Raw genomic sequence first — 16,836 nt, forward strand, 5'->3', positions numbered from 1 at the left:
GGTGGCTTGTTAGAGAGGACTCCCAGAGCTCTTGAGCATGCGACTCCCTGACTGGTGACTGAGGTGATTCTGACTGAGGCACAGGGGTCTGACTGGCCCCGATCCCCTTGAGGGATTCTTTCACCACTTTTTCCACAAGGGATCTTAGTTGCTGGTCCGTACCCCCTCTTTCACTAGAGGCTTTGGAAAAGCAGAGGTCACACAGGGATTTCCCAGTAGGAACTTGCGATCTGCATCCCCAGCAAGTATTAATAATTGAACGGCTGGAATGAGCCCTGGAGGAGCGAGATCGATCCTCGCTACGGCGCCCGGATCTTGAGGGTGAGCCGTGATGTTTAGACTTAGAATATGAATGCCGGTGGTAAGACTTAGAAGAATCGCTTCCTCTATGCGTTGAGCTGCGTTGCTGTTCTGATCTAGATGGGCTAAGACAGAGATAGAAGAGACATACGGATAAGGAAAGATAACAGACTGACTAATACCGGACCCCCCCCCCTACTTCCCCCCCAGACAGTACCTATTATGAGAGGGCTGGCCACATACAGGCGGAGGTGAGTCCATATCTCTAGGGGTTTCCATAATTGCTACAAAGATATATAAGTAAGGCTGAGAGCACCATACACACACACGCCCACCCCCCTCTTCCCAGAAGGCCACCTACCTCCACAGAAGAAATCCTGGACAAGGGGAAGTCACGTAATAGCCTGCAAGCTTTCTCAAAGCTTGCAGGCTATTTCCTATGTTTAAATAGGGCTCCTTAGTGACGTCATCACTGCGTCCTGTGCGCCGCTACTGCGCATGCGCGAATAGCGTAATTTTGCTGCTATCGCATATGCGCGAACCAAGCCTCGTTCCTGTGCCGTACTCGCGCATGCACAGAACGAACGTATCTAACGAAAAACCAGGAAGTGAGCGGCGGCTGGAACGCAGGCTAATCCAGCCGCCATGCCTATACCCACATACATGGAAACACAAAAAACGAACGGAAATGAAGGAAAAGCAAGGAACAAACACAAACTGCTGCCATGAAAAAGAGGAACAATCTTACCGCTCCCACACGATCGTCTCTAGGCCGAAGGTAAGAACAATACATACCGGACTTCTCAGGGCAAAATAGGTCACCTGCTATTTAGCTGGGCTATCCGACCGAATGCGCAGCCTGCCTGCCAGTGGCTAAGTTCCTGGCTTCCTCCAGCGCTTATATCCAATGCCCACTCCATACCCCGCTAGTAGCTAGGGCTTAACTGAGTCATGCGACAATTCCATCCACAGTCGCTATTCGGCCAAACCAACAATGGAACCGTGTGGGATGAATGATTCAAATCTTGGTCTATGATAGTGATCAAATACTAGTGGGTAATCTTGCAGTCACTTTTCCCCTATCCCTAATAGTACCCCATAGGGACATACCAAAGTATGCTCAGCAAATACTTAAACACATGGCCATAAAACTGCCTTTTTACCTGTCAGAAGTACACGCCAACAGACGTCCGAGCTTCCAAACACTCCTGGCCTGTCCCATGACAGACCAGGTTTAAATAGCCCTCTCCATGGCGCAAAACGAGACATGTGACATCACAGCATCATGGCGCCAAGCGGACGCAATGAATGGACTTCCCAGGTCACCAGGCTACCGCCGGAACCGGAAATGAGCGTCATTTCCGATGCGCCTACCCTATCAGCAGGAAGAAAGACTCACCCTGCTGACACCTCCTGGACATGGATGATAATAGTCCATACATCTCCAGAGCAAAGTGTCCCTTAAAGGGAAATCCACAACGGGTCCTAAGAGGGCACATATACCCCAAAGAGTGGGAGCATGTACCCCCAAGAAATTCAGGATCCCTGGGCGTCCATACAGGCCTCCAGTGGCCAAAAAGGGGCCCCCCAGCAGGGTCCGCGGTGAAAGATAAACAAAAAAAAAAATTTTTTTTTATTTAAATATTTATTCTATCCCTCCACGCATTTGCAAAACATTGAACGAAATACAAAAGGCAACCTTTTGAGCACAGTGTGCCGGAAAATGTTTTCAAAGAAATTGAGCATGCTGATTTTCTAACAAAAAAATGTTAACTTCACACTCTCAATCACGAAAAGGATTATTTGATAAAGGCTCACCGCTACTTGCTGTTCGTGGCTGACAACTCAGGTGCTTGAATGGATCGAAGCTGTGGCTGGGGAAACCTTTATGCTCTGTCTTGATGCTTCTAAGAAGCTCTGCCCCACACGTTAAGTCGATAGTTCGACTTTAAAGGGTTGTCTTTTGAAGGTCACCATCACTTGGAATACAGTGCCTTGAAAAAGTATTCACACCCCTTGAAATTTTCCACATTTTGTCATGTTACAACCAAAAGCGTAAATGTATTTTATTGGTATTTTATGTGACAGACCAACACAAAGTGGCACATAATTGTGAAGTAGAAGGAAAATGATAAATGGTTTTCCACATTCTTTTTACAAATAAATATGTGAAAATACTTTGTCAATACTTTGAACAACCACCTTTCACTGCAATTACAGCTGTTATGCCCCGTACACACGAGCGGACTTTTCGACATCCAAACTCCGACGGACCGAGTCCGTCAGACTATCCGATCGTGTGTGGGCTGCAACGGACTTTTGATTCGCCAAAGTCTGACGGACTTTAGAAATGAAGCATGCTTCAAATTTTCCCAACGGAACTCCGCCGGACCCAGTTCTGATGTAGAAGTCCGCTCGTCTGTATGCTGTTCCGACAGTCCTAAAACGACGCATGCTCTGAAGCAAGTACGAGACGGAAGTGCTCGGTCTTGTAAAACTCCAGTTCGTATTGGAAGTAGCACATTCGTCATGCTGCAAATTCTGTGCTCGTTTAAATGTATAGCGCATCTTCTTTATAATGCTAGAAGAACGAAGTCTTTATTTATAATGCTAGAAGAACGAAGTTGCTTTGCTGCTCATATTCACTCACAGAGTTCTCACCAAACACATTTCTGTTTTATTTCTCCTCATCTCATGGATGATCTTGTTTTTATTTTAAAGCCCCATCTCAATATTTTTTGTTTTTTGTTTTTTTTGTTTTTTTTTTTGATTACTTTTTTTCCTCCATATTTTTGGTAGAATTCTTTACCATTTTTTTTATTGTGATCTCCATATTTAATTATTCTTTCAAGTAAAAAAAAAAAAAAAAAAAAGTTGGTAACTTGACCGAATAATTAAATATGGAGATCACAAGAAAAAAAATGTTCAAGAATTCCCAAAAAAATCTTGATGAAAAAATTACTCCAAAAAAAAAAAAATAAATAAATAAAAAATGGTGTTGACTAATTTTTGGCCTCCATATTTTTGGTAGAATTCTTTACCATTTTTTTTATTGTGATCTCCATATTTAATTATTCTGTCAAGTAAAAAAAAATAAGAAAAAAGTTGGTAACTTGACCGAATAATTAAATATGGAGATCACAAGAAAAAAAATGTTCAAGAATTCCCAAAAAAATCTTGATGAAAAAATTACTCCAAAAAAAAAATAATAAATAAATAAAAAATGGTGTTGACTAATTTTTGGCCTCCATATTTTTGGTAGAATTCTTTACCATTTTTTTTATTGTGATCTCCATATTTAATTATTCTGTCAAGTAAAAAAAAAAAAAAAAAAAAGTTGGTAACTTGACCGAATAATTAAATATGGAGATCACAAGAAAAAAAATGTTCAAGAATTCCCAAAAAAATCTTGATGAAAAAATTACTCCAAAAAATAAATAAATAAATAAATAAAAAATGGTGTTGACTAATTTTTTTCAAACATATTTTTGGTAGAATTCTTTACCATTTTTGTTTTATTGTGATCTCCATATTTAATTGTTCCGTCAAGTTAACACCAAAAACTTTTTTTATTTTTTTTTCATTACCACAATAACCTTTTTATTTTTATTCTGGTGACAAGTTACCACAATAACATTTTTATTTTGTTTATAACCTCAAGGAGGTTAGTGTCCCTTGTTAATTTCACATTGTCTTTTATAGAAAGGTATTTGACCAAAAAACACATAGGCAATTATATTTTCAAAAAAAAATATCCAAATATCTGGTACAACAAACAAAAAAATGAAGGCAACACTGGAGAAAATTGTGACATTTGTGTAGCGTTTTGGCCCCAGGGCAAACGTGAAACTCTGTGTAAAAGAAAATTCAAATATTACGAAATCCAATATGGTCCCAGAATCCCAGACATCAAGAGCAGCATCAGATGGTATATATGTCCCCAGGCTGTGGTACAACAGGCTGTGTCTTTTTGGTCAGACCAGAGTGAAGCCAGGTCATCACCTTCTTCTCTTCGCTCCACCCTTCACTGCACCCTTCCCTGCAGACTTCCCTGTAGCCTTCCTGGGAGGCTGTGTCTCCGGTGGTGTACTCGTGGCAGGAGGAGGAGGAGGAGGAGGAGGAACAGGAGGAACTTGCTCCACAATATTGCTGTTGGCCGATAATTCTCCACTCAGCCCCTTCTGTAACGCCAAGAAAATGAGCCTTTCACAGTGGAGACGTTGGCCCATCTCTAATTGGTGGAGACGGCTGGCGATGTAGCAGCCATAGGCCTCTTCTGCGTCAGGGGGGCTGTTTAAGACATTAGTAGCCTCTCTAATTAGGCGCAGGGATTCCTCCTGTGCTAGCGTATTTTTTTTTGCCCTTTTTGATGGAAGACGGAGGGGAGGCACTTGTGATGTTGTCATGCTTCTACTAGGCCCGGCCACCTCCTGGCTGACAGAGGGCACGGCCTCCTCCTGCCTGCCACTTTCCCCACCTTCCTCCTGGCTGAGCTCCTCCTGTGTATAAAAAAGGGACATTGTTTTAGTTTTTTGTTCATCAATCCTAAAAAATTTTCAGCTCCTGACTTCAAAATTCTGTTAATACATATAAAAGAGTATCATTATGACACCACTATTTCTTGTTTCTGCTGGTGACAAACATTTGTGGCCACTACTGTAAATTGATATGTCCAAATTTTAACTATTTTTTAACATCAATAATAGCGTACAAATTCTAATAACATCTAGTTAACATCATTAATATTATGAATATCACTATTTTTGCTCAAAAAATACCTGGCTCCAGCTGGGTGCATCCGCTTCTTCCAGGATGGAAGGCTCATCAGCCTCTGCTGAGGTGGAGGGAACGCTGCAGGGAAGGGTGGAGGGAAGGGTGGAGGGAAGAGTAGAAAGCGACTCCCTGGGTTTACACCGGTCGTCCAGGAACCGTAGCTTTTCAAAGTACCACAGCCTGGGTACATACACATCACCTGGTGCTGCTCCTGATGTTTTGGATTGTTCGATTTTCCTCTTTTCCTTTCGGTACATGTTTTGCAATATTTGAATTTTCTTCTCCACAAAGTCCACGTCTGCCTCTGGGATCCAAGTCTGCACAAATGTCAAAAATCTCTCCAGTGTTGCCCTCCTTACTGGTTTATTAAAATAATCCTTGTGCTTGGCATGCCACAGATTTGACATCTCCTTATATTTGTCGATAAACAGACTTAAAAATTCCGGATCCCTGAATTTTTGATTCATTTTTCTGAAAGACAATACACAAGCCAAAAAACATAATGTTAGCTCAGACTCTCCTAATCTTAGCCCAAGATAGACTCCAGGATCTGCCACTTATTTGGGGAAATGGTTTAAACTTACCTTCGTTTTGCTTGCTCCCAACTTCTGTTCCTATTTTCGCAAACGAACATACGACATGTGATTTTTGTCGTTATATACAGTGCGTACGCGTAGAACTACGCCTGCGTTGCCCGCCCCTGACGTTCTTTTAGTCAAGTTCTTGTTTTCCCGCCCTTTCTGCGCACTTACCGTACGTACGACATGTGATTTTTGTCGTTATATACAGTGCGTACGCGTAGAACTACGCCTGCGTTGCCCGCCCCTGACGTTCTTTTAGTCAAGTTCTTGTTTTCCCGCCCTTTCTGCGCACTTACCGTACGTACGACATGTGATTTTTGTCGTTATATACAGTGCGTACGCGTAGAACTACGCCTGCGTTGCCCGCCCCTGACGTTCTTTTAGTCAAGTTCTTGTTTTCCCGCCCTTTCTGCGCACTTACCGTACGTACGACATGTGATTTTTGTCGTTATATACAGTGCGTACGCGTAGAACTACGCCTGCGTTGCCCGCCCCTGACGTTCTTTTAGTCAAGTTCATGTTTTCCCGCCCCTTTCTGCGCACTTAACGTACGTACGACATGTGCATTTTGGCGTAAGATCCAGTGCGTACGCGTAGAACTACGCCTGCGTTGCCCGCCCCTGACGTTCTTTTAGTCAAGTTCATGTTTTCCCGCCCCTTTCTGCACACTTAACGTACGTACGACATGTGCATTTTGGCGTAAGATCCAGTGCGTACGCGTAGAACTACGCCTGCTTTGCCCGCCCATGACGTTCTTTTACAAGAATATTTCCCGCCCCCTTTTCTCTACGGTGCGCAGTAGGAGAGACATGGCGGAAACACAACAGGTGCTTGATCTTAACGACTCCAGTAGTCACGAATCCCCGGAGCCACAAACGTCCCGATCCGGAAAGAGGAGATTTAAGGCCTCAAATATGGCATTTCAAGAGATGGTGGAGATGGTGGCAATCTTGCGAAGTAAGGATTATGATGGCAAGTATGGACCATACACCCATCCGAACTTGCGCAAGGCCAGAATCATGGCCAAAGTAGTTAAGACCCTGCATAATCGTTTTGGGGTACGACGGTCAAAAGACCAATTGAGGAAACGGTGGTCCGACCTGAAATTGAGGGAGCCGGATCAATACAGAAGGATCAAGAAAGTTCTGAAAAAAAGTAAGTACTTGTCGTGTGTTCCTATTTTATGATTATTGCATACAGATCCATATGCTTTACCTTTGTACAATGTAAAAAATTGCTGCTTTCATGTTGTATACAGTAAAAGAATCGTATCGTTTTAACAAACCCTCGTAAATTGTTCGTGGCAAACCTCGTTTATGATACAGGGTTTGAACAGCATTTTTTGGCTGTGTAATTTTTAGGACACAACAAATGATTAGGACATTGTGGTTTAGATGTGTTTCAAAATACAATGACTAGAAAAGAACATTCAGTGTAATTGAAGGAGAGGACACTTGGCAGCTGGGTAAAAACACATCTGCACTCATGAGCAAAGGTGTGGGACACCAGAGAACATTTATTAGGGTAAACCACACGCCACACGGGGTTCCCTGGTATACTTGGGGGGGGGGGGGGGGGGTTGGGCATGTGTGAACCTTGGCACAAAAAGCAAATTATTTGATTTTTGGGCAAAGTGAATTGATTTATCATGTCTTCACATTTTGCATCTCTTCATAAACCGACAATTGTACAACACTTCTAATCAAGGTTTCATCTTCCTAGTTCTGGCCTTAAATATCTGTGTGCTAAAGTATACCTTTTTGTTTGTTAATTCCTCATAGGGCAGAAAAGCCTCACAAAGCAGGATCCCAGGGACCGCCACCCTTGCCAGCAGGAATGTGAGGTTAGCCCCATCCCCCCCGTGGATGTGCATGTGGAGGAAGGAGAGGTGGAAGAAGGAGAGGAGATGGGCACCCCACCAGGTGAGTGTCTGACACCACAGCTTCAGGTAATCGATGTATACCTGCATATTTCCAAACACATGTTTTTACATCTATTTTAGGTGATGTTGTGGTTGTGGAAAGCGACACATTTCCAAGCACCAGTGCCCCCCCCGAGGATGTCGAGGAAGGAGAGGTTGAGGAAGGAGAGGTGGAGGAAGTAGGGGAGATGGGCACCCCACCAGGTGAGTGTCTGACACCCCAGCTTGTTGAAATCCATGTATGACTGCATAATTTTTGACCAAATGTTTCCCATCTATTGTAGGTGATGTTCTGTTTGTGGAAAGGGCCCCATTTTCCAGTGACAGCGCACAAAGGCTGATTGGCCAGATAATGGGCTGGAATGGGGAACTAGATGACATGCGAACTAGCCTGGATCTCATGAAGACTCAGATTGACAATATGCAGCTGGAAATGAAGAACATGATCGATATTTTGGGGAGAATATAATCCGTTTCTCCATAATATCGATCATGTTCTTCATTTCCCTTGTTTTAGTTCAAAGATTGTTACTTCACCAATTTTTATGATTGTGGCTGATTGTTGTTATACATTTTTCATATTTTTTATAGAAAAAAAAAAACCACAAAAAAAAAAAAAAAAATGTTTTTAAAAATTTTAAAAAAAAAGAAACAAAAAAATGTTTGGCAAAGAAAGTTAAATAAACCCCAAAAAAAATTTACATCACTAAATATTCAATGGCACATGTGAATGTGGCCAAATTAAAATTTTGAATAATCAAGAATGTGTGGCGTATTCTTTCAATGCTTAATACCAGTTTGGGAAAAGGGATTTTGTGTATCCAGTGACAATGGGCCTTATTGAATTTAATGAAAATACACTTGGCACTACAAGTGCACTAGGATAACATAGGAGACAGCACAAACCAAAAGCAAGCAAGAAAACACATTTCAGATTTGAGGTTCTTTTATTATTTTCCTCTTTTTAAAAATTAAAGATTGGGTGGCATTGCAATGGCCCCCCTACCGTTAAAATAAGTCACATATCTTTCGCGAACTTCACGTGCACTTTGGGGGGCCAAGCCAGTACGGCCAGTATCCAGGCCTGTCATGGATTCTGGACCAACTCCAGCCTCCGGCATTATTCCGGATAAATAAGTATTTGAGTATTTGTGTAAAAAATTGTGCAAAATGCAGCACGTAAGTATGACATAGTTCAGTTTGTATTCCGCTAGGTTTAGAGCAGTCAGAAATACACGGAAACCGGCTGGCCATTATTCCAAATGCATTTTCCACAACTCTTCTCGCTCTGGCCAGCCGGTAGTTGAAAACCCTCCTCTCCGGGGTGAGGGCTCTTTGGGGGAATGGCCTCATGATGTGGTCGTCAAGAGCAAAAGCCTCATCAGCGATGAATACGAAGGGTAGTTCCTCCACATTCTCCGAATCAGGTGGCAAGCCCAGGCCACCTGTCTGTAGACGGCGGTAGAACTCCGTCTGGGCGAAGACTCCTCCATCCGACATCCGGCCATTCTTCCCCACGTCCACATATAGAAATTCATACTGTGCCGACACCACCGCCATTAACACAATACTGTGAAACCCCTTGTAATTAAAAAAGTATGACCCCGAATGGGGTGGTGGCACAATGTGGACGTGCTTCCCATCTATCGCACCACCGCAGTTAGGAAAGTCCCAACGGGTGGCAAAATGGGATGCCACAGTCTGCCATTCCTGTGGCGATGAAGGAAACTGGGGAGGCAAAAAGCAGAAAAAAAACAAAATAAGTACTTTTGCACATTAAACATTGTACATTACAACACAAACTTTATTTCACGCTTCTGCCTAGTCACATGACACCGATCGTCTGCTCCCTGTCATTGGGAGCAGTGATCAGGGTCATGTCACTGCTAGCCCATCCCCCAGACAGTTAAGAAAAACACTCACCCAGAACACACTTTAAACCATTCCTTGGCCCCCTTGTGCTTAATAAAACACCTTCACTGCATGTGACATTTTTACAGTAATCAAGACAATTTTGGACAGCATTGATCACTGTATTAATGACAATGGTCACAAAAATGTATGGAAATTGGCCAATGTGTCCGCCATAATGTGGCAGTCACCAGAAAAACAAAAAAAAAAAAAAACGGTTAGCAACGCCATTACTATTTTCAAAAATGGCAAGATTTTACAAATGCCAGCAAAATAGACCATATTTACGAAACGATTGAACTTTTAACCAAAACAATCAAGAAACGCTTAAATTGTGATTCATTTTAACACATTTTTGTTTACTAAAAGACTACGTATCAGCATCAAATGATGTCCAAAAAAATCATGGTGATATATTTTTGTGCCTATCTTTCTTTAGAGCGAAAAGAGAGAAAAAAATGCATATTTAGAAAAATGCATTTTGGGTTTGTTGGTGGTTAATCACCAAAACTAAAAAAGCAGAGGTGATCAAAGACAACCAAATACAAAATCTCTTTGTGCTAATAAAATGAAGATAATTTACTAGGAGGAGCCATGTTACAAGGACGCACAATTGTCAATTCAAACAACGCACTGCCAAATCACCCAAAAAAGTGATGAAGGTCAGGAAGGGGGGAAAATCATTCCAGGGTTGAAGTGTGTTAAAAATACAATATATAATTCAACATTAATTTAAGGACACACAGACTCGTTGGAATTATATTAAGTGTGTGTGGGGGGGGGGGGGGGGGGGGGGGATCCAGTTAAAGGACACACAGACCATTTGGGATACTATTAAGGGGGGGGGGATTCAGTTAAGGGGACACAGACCATTTGGAATAATCTTTAAAATGTTTGGTTTTAGGATAAAGCAATAGAATGGAGCTGACAAAAGACATTTTAAGTGACTAGACTAGGTGGATATGGGCCTACCATAGCATGTTGGTGAGGTTTAATGAAGGCAAATATGCATGAAAAACAAAAAAGGAGCATTAAAAGATTGCAGCATGCATGAGGACAAAGGGGACATTCACAGCATATTGCAATCATGGTAATTAGAGATTGAGGAAAGAAATACAAGGCATTAGCAAACATTAAAGACAATAAAATGTGATGTTAAATGCTAAATCTTACCTTAATATAGTCCTCCTGCAGGACCTGTATAATGGCAGAACAGGTCTCTGGGATAATGATCCCCAGAGCCTGGGGGGAGATGCCTGTCGAGAACTTCAGGTCCTGAAGGCTTCTCCCTGTCGCCAAGTAGCGCAACGTGGCGACGAGCCTCTGCTCCGGAGTGATGGCTTGCCGCATGCAGGTATCCTGCCTGCTGATATAAGGGGTCAGCAAAGCCAGCAGACGGTGAAAAACGGGGTCCGTCATCCGGAGATAATTCCTGAAATCATCAGGATTATTCTCCCGGATCTCACGAAGCAAAGGCATGTGCGAGAACTGGTCACGCTGGAGCAACCAATTCTTCGTCCATGAACTCCTCAACACCCCGTCCACGGACTGTTCTTGGGTTGCAGAATGAACTACAACACCAAGCGCAAGCAAAGCACGAACTCGACGACGAGTACGTACACGCAACATGGCTTCAAAACGGTCGGATTGTCAGAGCGAACTTAACAGACGTCACTGAAGAACAGCAAGGCCTGTGAAGAGCGAGCTGAAAGTCAGCGAGCGCAGTTAGATCGCACTGCAAAATACAGACACGAACTGACTACACGCACTAAAAAACAGATACAAACCTCACAAGCACAAACTGAAAAGCAGTGAAAAACGTTCTGAAAAATACGAGTCTGAAAACCGCGAATCGTCTCTCACCAAACTTCTACTAACACGAGATAAACACGAAATTAGCAGAAGGAGCCCAAAGGGTGGCGCACTTGGTATTGAACTTCCGTTTTATAGTCTCGTCGGACCTGGTGTACGTCACCGCGGACCAGACGGGCGGACCTTAGTGGGATCGTGTGTAGGCAAGTCCGTTGCGTCGGAACTCCGGCGGAACTCCGGCGGAACTCCGGCGGAAACTCCTTCGGATTTAAGTCCGCTCGTGTGTACGGGGCATAAGTCTTTTTGGGGATGTCTCTACCAGCTTTGCAAATCTAGAGAGTGACATTTTTGCCCATTCTTCTTTGAAAAATAGCTCAAGTTCTGTCAGACTGAATGGAGAGTGTCGGCGAACAGCAATTTTCATGTCTTGCCAGATTCCTAATTGGATTTAGGTCTGGCCTTTGACTGGGCCATTCTAACACATCAACTCTGACCAGCTTCCCTGTCCCTGCTGAAGAAAAGCAATCCCACAACATGATGTTGCCACCACCACCATGTTGTTTCACGGTGGGAATGGTGCGTTCAGGGTCATGTGCGTGTTGGTTTTCCGCCAAACATAGGGGGTCATTTACTACAGTGTCGCATGATAATTAGCGCTCAAATTACTGCAGTCGCGGTAATTAGTGCCCAACCTATATTCTCAATAGCGCTGGGGGCAATAATACTCCAAAAACAGAATTTACTATACCTCCCAGACAACAGATAGCACCCAAATCCTTACTCTTGCTAGGACCTGGAGTATTGCACATGGAAATAATGTTTAGAGCATGATATTATCACCAGCAGTGCTTTTAACCCTTTCTCAGCTCCTAGCAGGGGTTAAAGCCAAAAAGAGGCACTAAAACATCAGTAAAGCACCGCTAAAACTAGAGAGGGGAGAGAGGAGGTGAGTAAATGATGGGGTGGTAAGAGAGAGGAGATGAGACGGGGTTGAGGTGGGAGAGAGGATAGGGCGGTGAGAGAGTGAGAAGGGAGAGAAAGAGAGGTGGGGGAGAGAGAGGGGGTGAGAAAGAGAGGGGGTGAGAGGGGTGAGAAAGAGAGAGGGGGTGATAGTGAAAGGGGGTGTGAGAGAGGGGACGTGAATGTGGAGAGAGGAGGTGAGTGAGTGATGGGGTGGTAAGAGAGAGGGGGTGAGGGGATTAGAGAGAGGGGGATGGGATAGAGCCCCCTAGCCCCGCCTCTGTCTGCAGTCTCTCCTGTGGCCCCCTGTCCCAGTCCCTGTCTGCGGGTAGGTGTGTGTGATGCCTAGTACTTACCTACTGCCCGTCCTCATCCTTTTGGCCCCCGGTCAGCCTGTTCTCCTTTTGATGATAGAGCTACGAATGGAGAAGAGGTTGAAAAAAAAAAAGAGTCCAGGCTCTGAGAGGGGCCAGGTCTTCTCCCTCCCAGGCTTTTGGTCCTAGCCACCCGTTGCCTTGCTCCCTGCCGCCACCACACCAGGACACTCCATAACAAGAGGCTCAAAGGACAGCTGCTTTGGACCTCAAAATAATGACTGGGCCTGGGTCAGCTGCCCCTTTTGCCCCGCATTAAAACCTTTCTGTCATGTGAAAACACAAAGAATTAACCTGCAAACATCTTCTTAAAAAAACATCTGCTTTGTTGTTCTATACTCAAGTAAATTACGTGTCCTCTGGAATGGAGAAACAAAATTATTTGAAAAAGACTTAACTGCACAATGAGAAACCGCTGCTCACAGGTGATGTTTGCCGGCCATGATGCTCAGACTGCACAGCAATTGAGGTCCATGCCCTGCCACTACTGCAGTCTCTCAGGCAGTGGCGGTTGGTGCTCAAATTTTTTGGGGGGCGCAAACAAACTGAAAAAAAAACCCCATCAAGTGCAGCCACTGTGCCCACCAAGCGCAGCCACTGTGCCCATCAAACACAGCCACTGTACCCATCAATTGCTGCCACTGTGCCATCAAACACAGCTACTGTTCCCATCAATTGCTGCCAGAGTGCCCATCAATTTCTGCCACTGTGCCTATCAATTGCCACCACTATGCCCAATCAATTGCTGCCAGTGTGCCCAATCAGTTGCCGCCAGTGTGCCCAATCAAATGCTGCCAGTGTGCCCATCAATTGCTGCCAGTGTGCCCATCAATTGCTGCCAGTGTGCCCAATCAATTGCCGCTAGTGTGCCCCATCAAATGCTGCCAGTGTGCCCAATAATTTGCCACCACTATGTCCAATCAATTGCTGCCAATGTGCCCAATAAATTGCTGCCAGTGTGCCCCATCAATTGCCGCAGGTGTGCCCCATCAATTGCTGCCAGTGTGCCCCATCAATTGCCGCAGGTGTGCCCCATCAAATGCTGCCAGTGTGCCCAATCAATTGCCACCACTATGCCCAATCAATTGCTGCCAGTGTGCCCCATCAATTGCTGCCAGTGTGCCCATCAATTGCTGCCAGTGTGCCCCATGAATTTCTGCTAGTGTGCCCAATCAATTGCCGCCAGTGGGCCCCATCAATTGCCACAGGTGTGCCCCATCAAATGCTGCCAGTGTGCCCAATCAATTGCCACCACTATGCCCAATCAATTGCTGCCAGTGTGCCCCATCAATTGCTGCCAGTGTGCCCATCAATTGCTGCCAGTGTGCCCCATGAATTTCTGCTAGTGTGCCCAATCAATTGCCGCCAGTGTGCCCAATCAATTGCCACCACTATGCCCAATCAATTGCTGCCAGTGTACCCAATACATTGCCACCAGTGTGCCCCATCAATTGCCGCCAGTGTGCCCATCAATTGCTGCCAGTGTGCCCCATCAATTGCCACAGGTGTGCCCCATCAATTACCGCCAGTGTGCCCCATCAATTACCGCCAGTGTGCCCCATCAATTACCGCCAGTGTGCCTCATCAAATGCTGCCTGTGTGCCCCATCAATTGCTGCCTGTGTGCCCCATCAATTGCTGCCAGTGTGCCCCATCAATTGCTGCCAGTGTGCCCCATCAATTGCCGCCAGTGAGCCCCATCAATTGCCGCCAGTGAGCCCCATCAATTGCCGCCAGTGAGCCCCATCAATTGCCGCCAGTGTGCCCCATCAATTGCCGCCAGTGTGCCCCATCAATTGCCGCCAGTGTGCCCCATCAATTGCCGCCAGTGTGCTCCATCAAATTCCACCAGTGTGCCCCATCAAATTCCGCCAGTGTGCCCCATCAACTGCCGTCAGTGTGCCCCATCAATTGCCGCCAGTGTGCCCCATCAAATGCTGCCAGTGTGCCCCATCAATTGCCACCACTATGCCCAATCAATTGCTGCCAGTGTGCCCAATACATTGCCGCCAGTGTGCCCCATCAATTGCTGCCAGTGTGCCCAATTAATTGCCACCACTATGCCCAATCAATTTACGCTAGTGTGCTTAAGAAATAGCCGCCAGTGTGCCCCATCAATTGCTGCCAGTGTGCCCCATCAATTGCCGCAGGTATGCCCCATCAATTGCTGCCAATGTGCCCCATCAAATGCTGCCAGTGTGCCCCATCAATTGCTGCTAGTGTGCCCCATCAATTGCCATCAGTGTGCCCCATCAATTGCTGCTAGTTTACCCCATCAATTGCCGTCAGTGTGCCCCACCAATTGGCGTCACTGTGCCCCATCAATTTCTGCCAGTGTGCCCCATCAATTGATGCCAGTGTGCCCCATGAATTGCCGCTGCTGTTCCCTATCAAATGCTGCCAGTGTGCCCCCCCCCCCCACCTGGCACTTACCTGTCTTGGCACTGTCCTCCACGCTCCGAGTCTTCCATGTCTTCTCCTGTCCTCTTTCTGTCATCTCTGCTATGATTGGAAGCCTGATACAGTTCTAATCAGGCGCTTCCAAAAACATCCCCGCCGCTGTAATTCAGATGCCCGGCACCCGACAAGGGGCCGGACACCTGAATAGGGTCGGCAGCAGAGACAATAGATAGATTCATGCAATGCATGATACTATTTATTGGTCATAGAGTGGTGCAGGGGGGCGGCGCCCTCTATGGACGCACTCCACTGCTCTCAGGTATACGAATGATTGGATGGCTGCACACTTAATACTTGCAAAAAAAAGGCTTCATTGCAGAACAAAGTCCAAAGAAAAACAACCACAACTGATCAGGCAGTAGAGGGAAAAGGCAGGTAGACGCGTTTCACATGGAAGTTTATCTTTTTTGCTCAATGTTATGACCCCTCTGCTCAAATAGCTCTTCTAAACAACTTGTTATATGTCCTTCATATATAGAAAGAATCTTGCCATCCAAGGTGCCAGCGAGTCCCCTCTTAAACGCTATGTGATTGGCATGGCTCAAAGTATGTACACATTGCATGCTAAATAGCCATGCAACTCATTTTTTTCCTCTTCTGGAACAATATATAGGGTTGAGGTGCACTACTGCTGACTGCTGCCCTTCTGCTGCAGCAGTCCTTTATCAGTATAGGGACTGAGGTACAGTCTGCTAATCATTCACAACCTACTAGTTCCACAAAGGTCCTTATAAGGACTGGTAAGGTATAGGGTACTACAGTACATAGAGTTGAGTGAGGTACAGTCTGCTATTCCTTAAGGACTGGTAAAGGTCCACAATATATAGGGTTGAGGTGCACTACTGCTGACTGCTGCAGTCCTTTATCAGTATAGGGACTGAGGTACAGTCTGCTAATCATTCACAACCTACTAGTTCCACAAAGGTCCTTATAAGGACTGGTAAGGTATAGGGTACTACATTACATAGGGTTGAGTGAGGTACAGTCTGCTATTCCTTAAGGACTGGTATAGGTCCACAATATATAGGGTTGATGTGCATTACTGCTGACTGCTGCCCTTCTGCTGCAGCAGTCCTTTATCAGTATAGGGACTGAGGTACAGTCTGCTAATCATTCACAACCTACTAGCTCCGCAAAGGTCCTTATAAGGACTGGTAAGGTATAGGGTACTACAGTACATAGGGTTGAGTGAGGTACAGTCTGCTATTCCTTAATGACTGGCATAGGTCCACAATATATAGGGTTGAGGTGCACTACTGCTGACTGCTGCCATATACTGCAGCAGTCCTTTATCAGTATAGGGACTGAGGTACAGTCTGCTAATCATTCACAACCTACTAGTTCCACAAAGGTCCTTATAAGGACTGGTAAGGTATAGGGTACTACAGTACATAGGGTTGAGTGAGGTACAGTCTGCTATTCCTTAAGGACTGGTATAGGTCCACAATATATAGGGTTGAGGTGCACTACTGCTGACTGCTGCCCTTCTGCTGCAGTAGTCCTTTATCAGTATAGGGACTGAGGTACAGTCTGCTAATCATTCACAACCTACTTGTTCCACAAAGGTCCTTATAAGGACTGGTAAGGTATAGGGTACTACAGTACATAGGGTTGAGTGAGGTACAGTCTGCTATTCCTTAAGGACTGGTATAGGTCCACAATATATAGGGTTGAGGTGCACTACTGCTGACTGCTGCCCTTCTGCTGCAGCAGTCCTTTATCAGTATAGGGACTGAGGTACAGTC

This window comes from Lithobates pipiens, unplaced genomic scaffold (genome assembly GCF_037356315.1).
Source record: "Lithobates pipiens isolate NorthernLeopardFrog02 unplaced genomic scaffold, aLitPip1_a1.2 Scaffold_16, whole genome shotgun sequence".
In the NCBI taxonomy this organism is placed as follows: domain Eukaryota; kingdom Metazoa; phylum Chordata; class Amphibia; order Anura; family Ranidae; genus Lithobates; species Lithobates pipiens.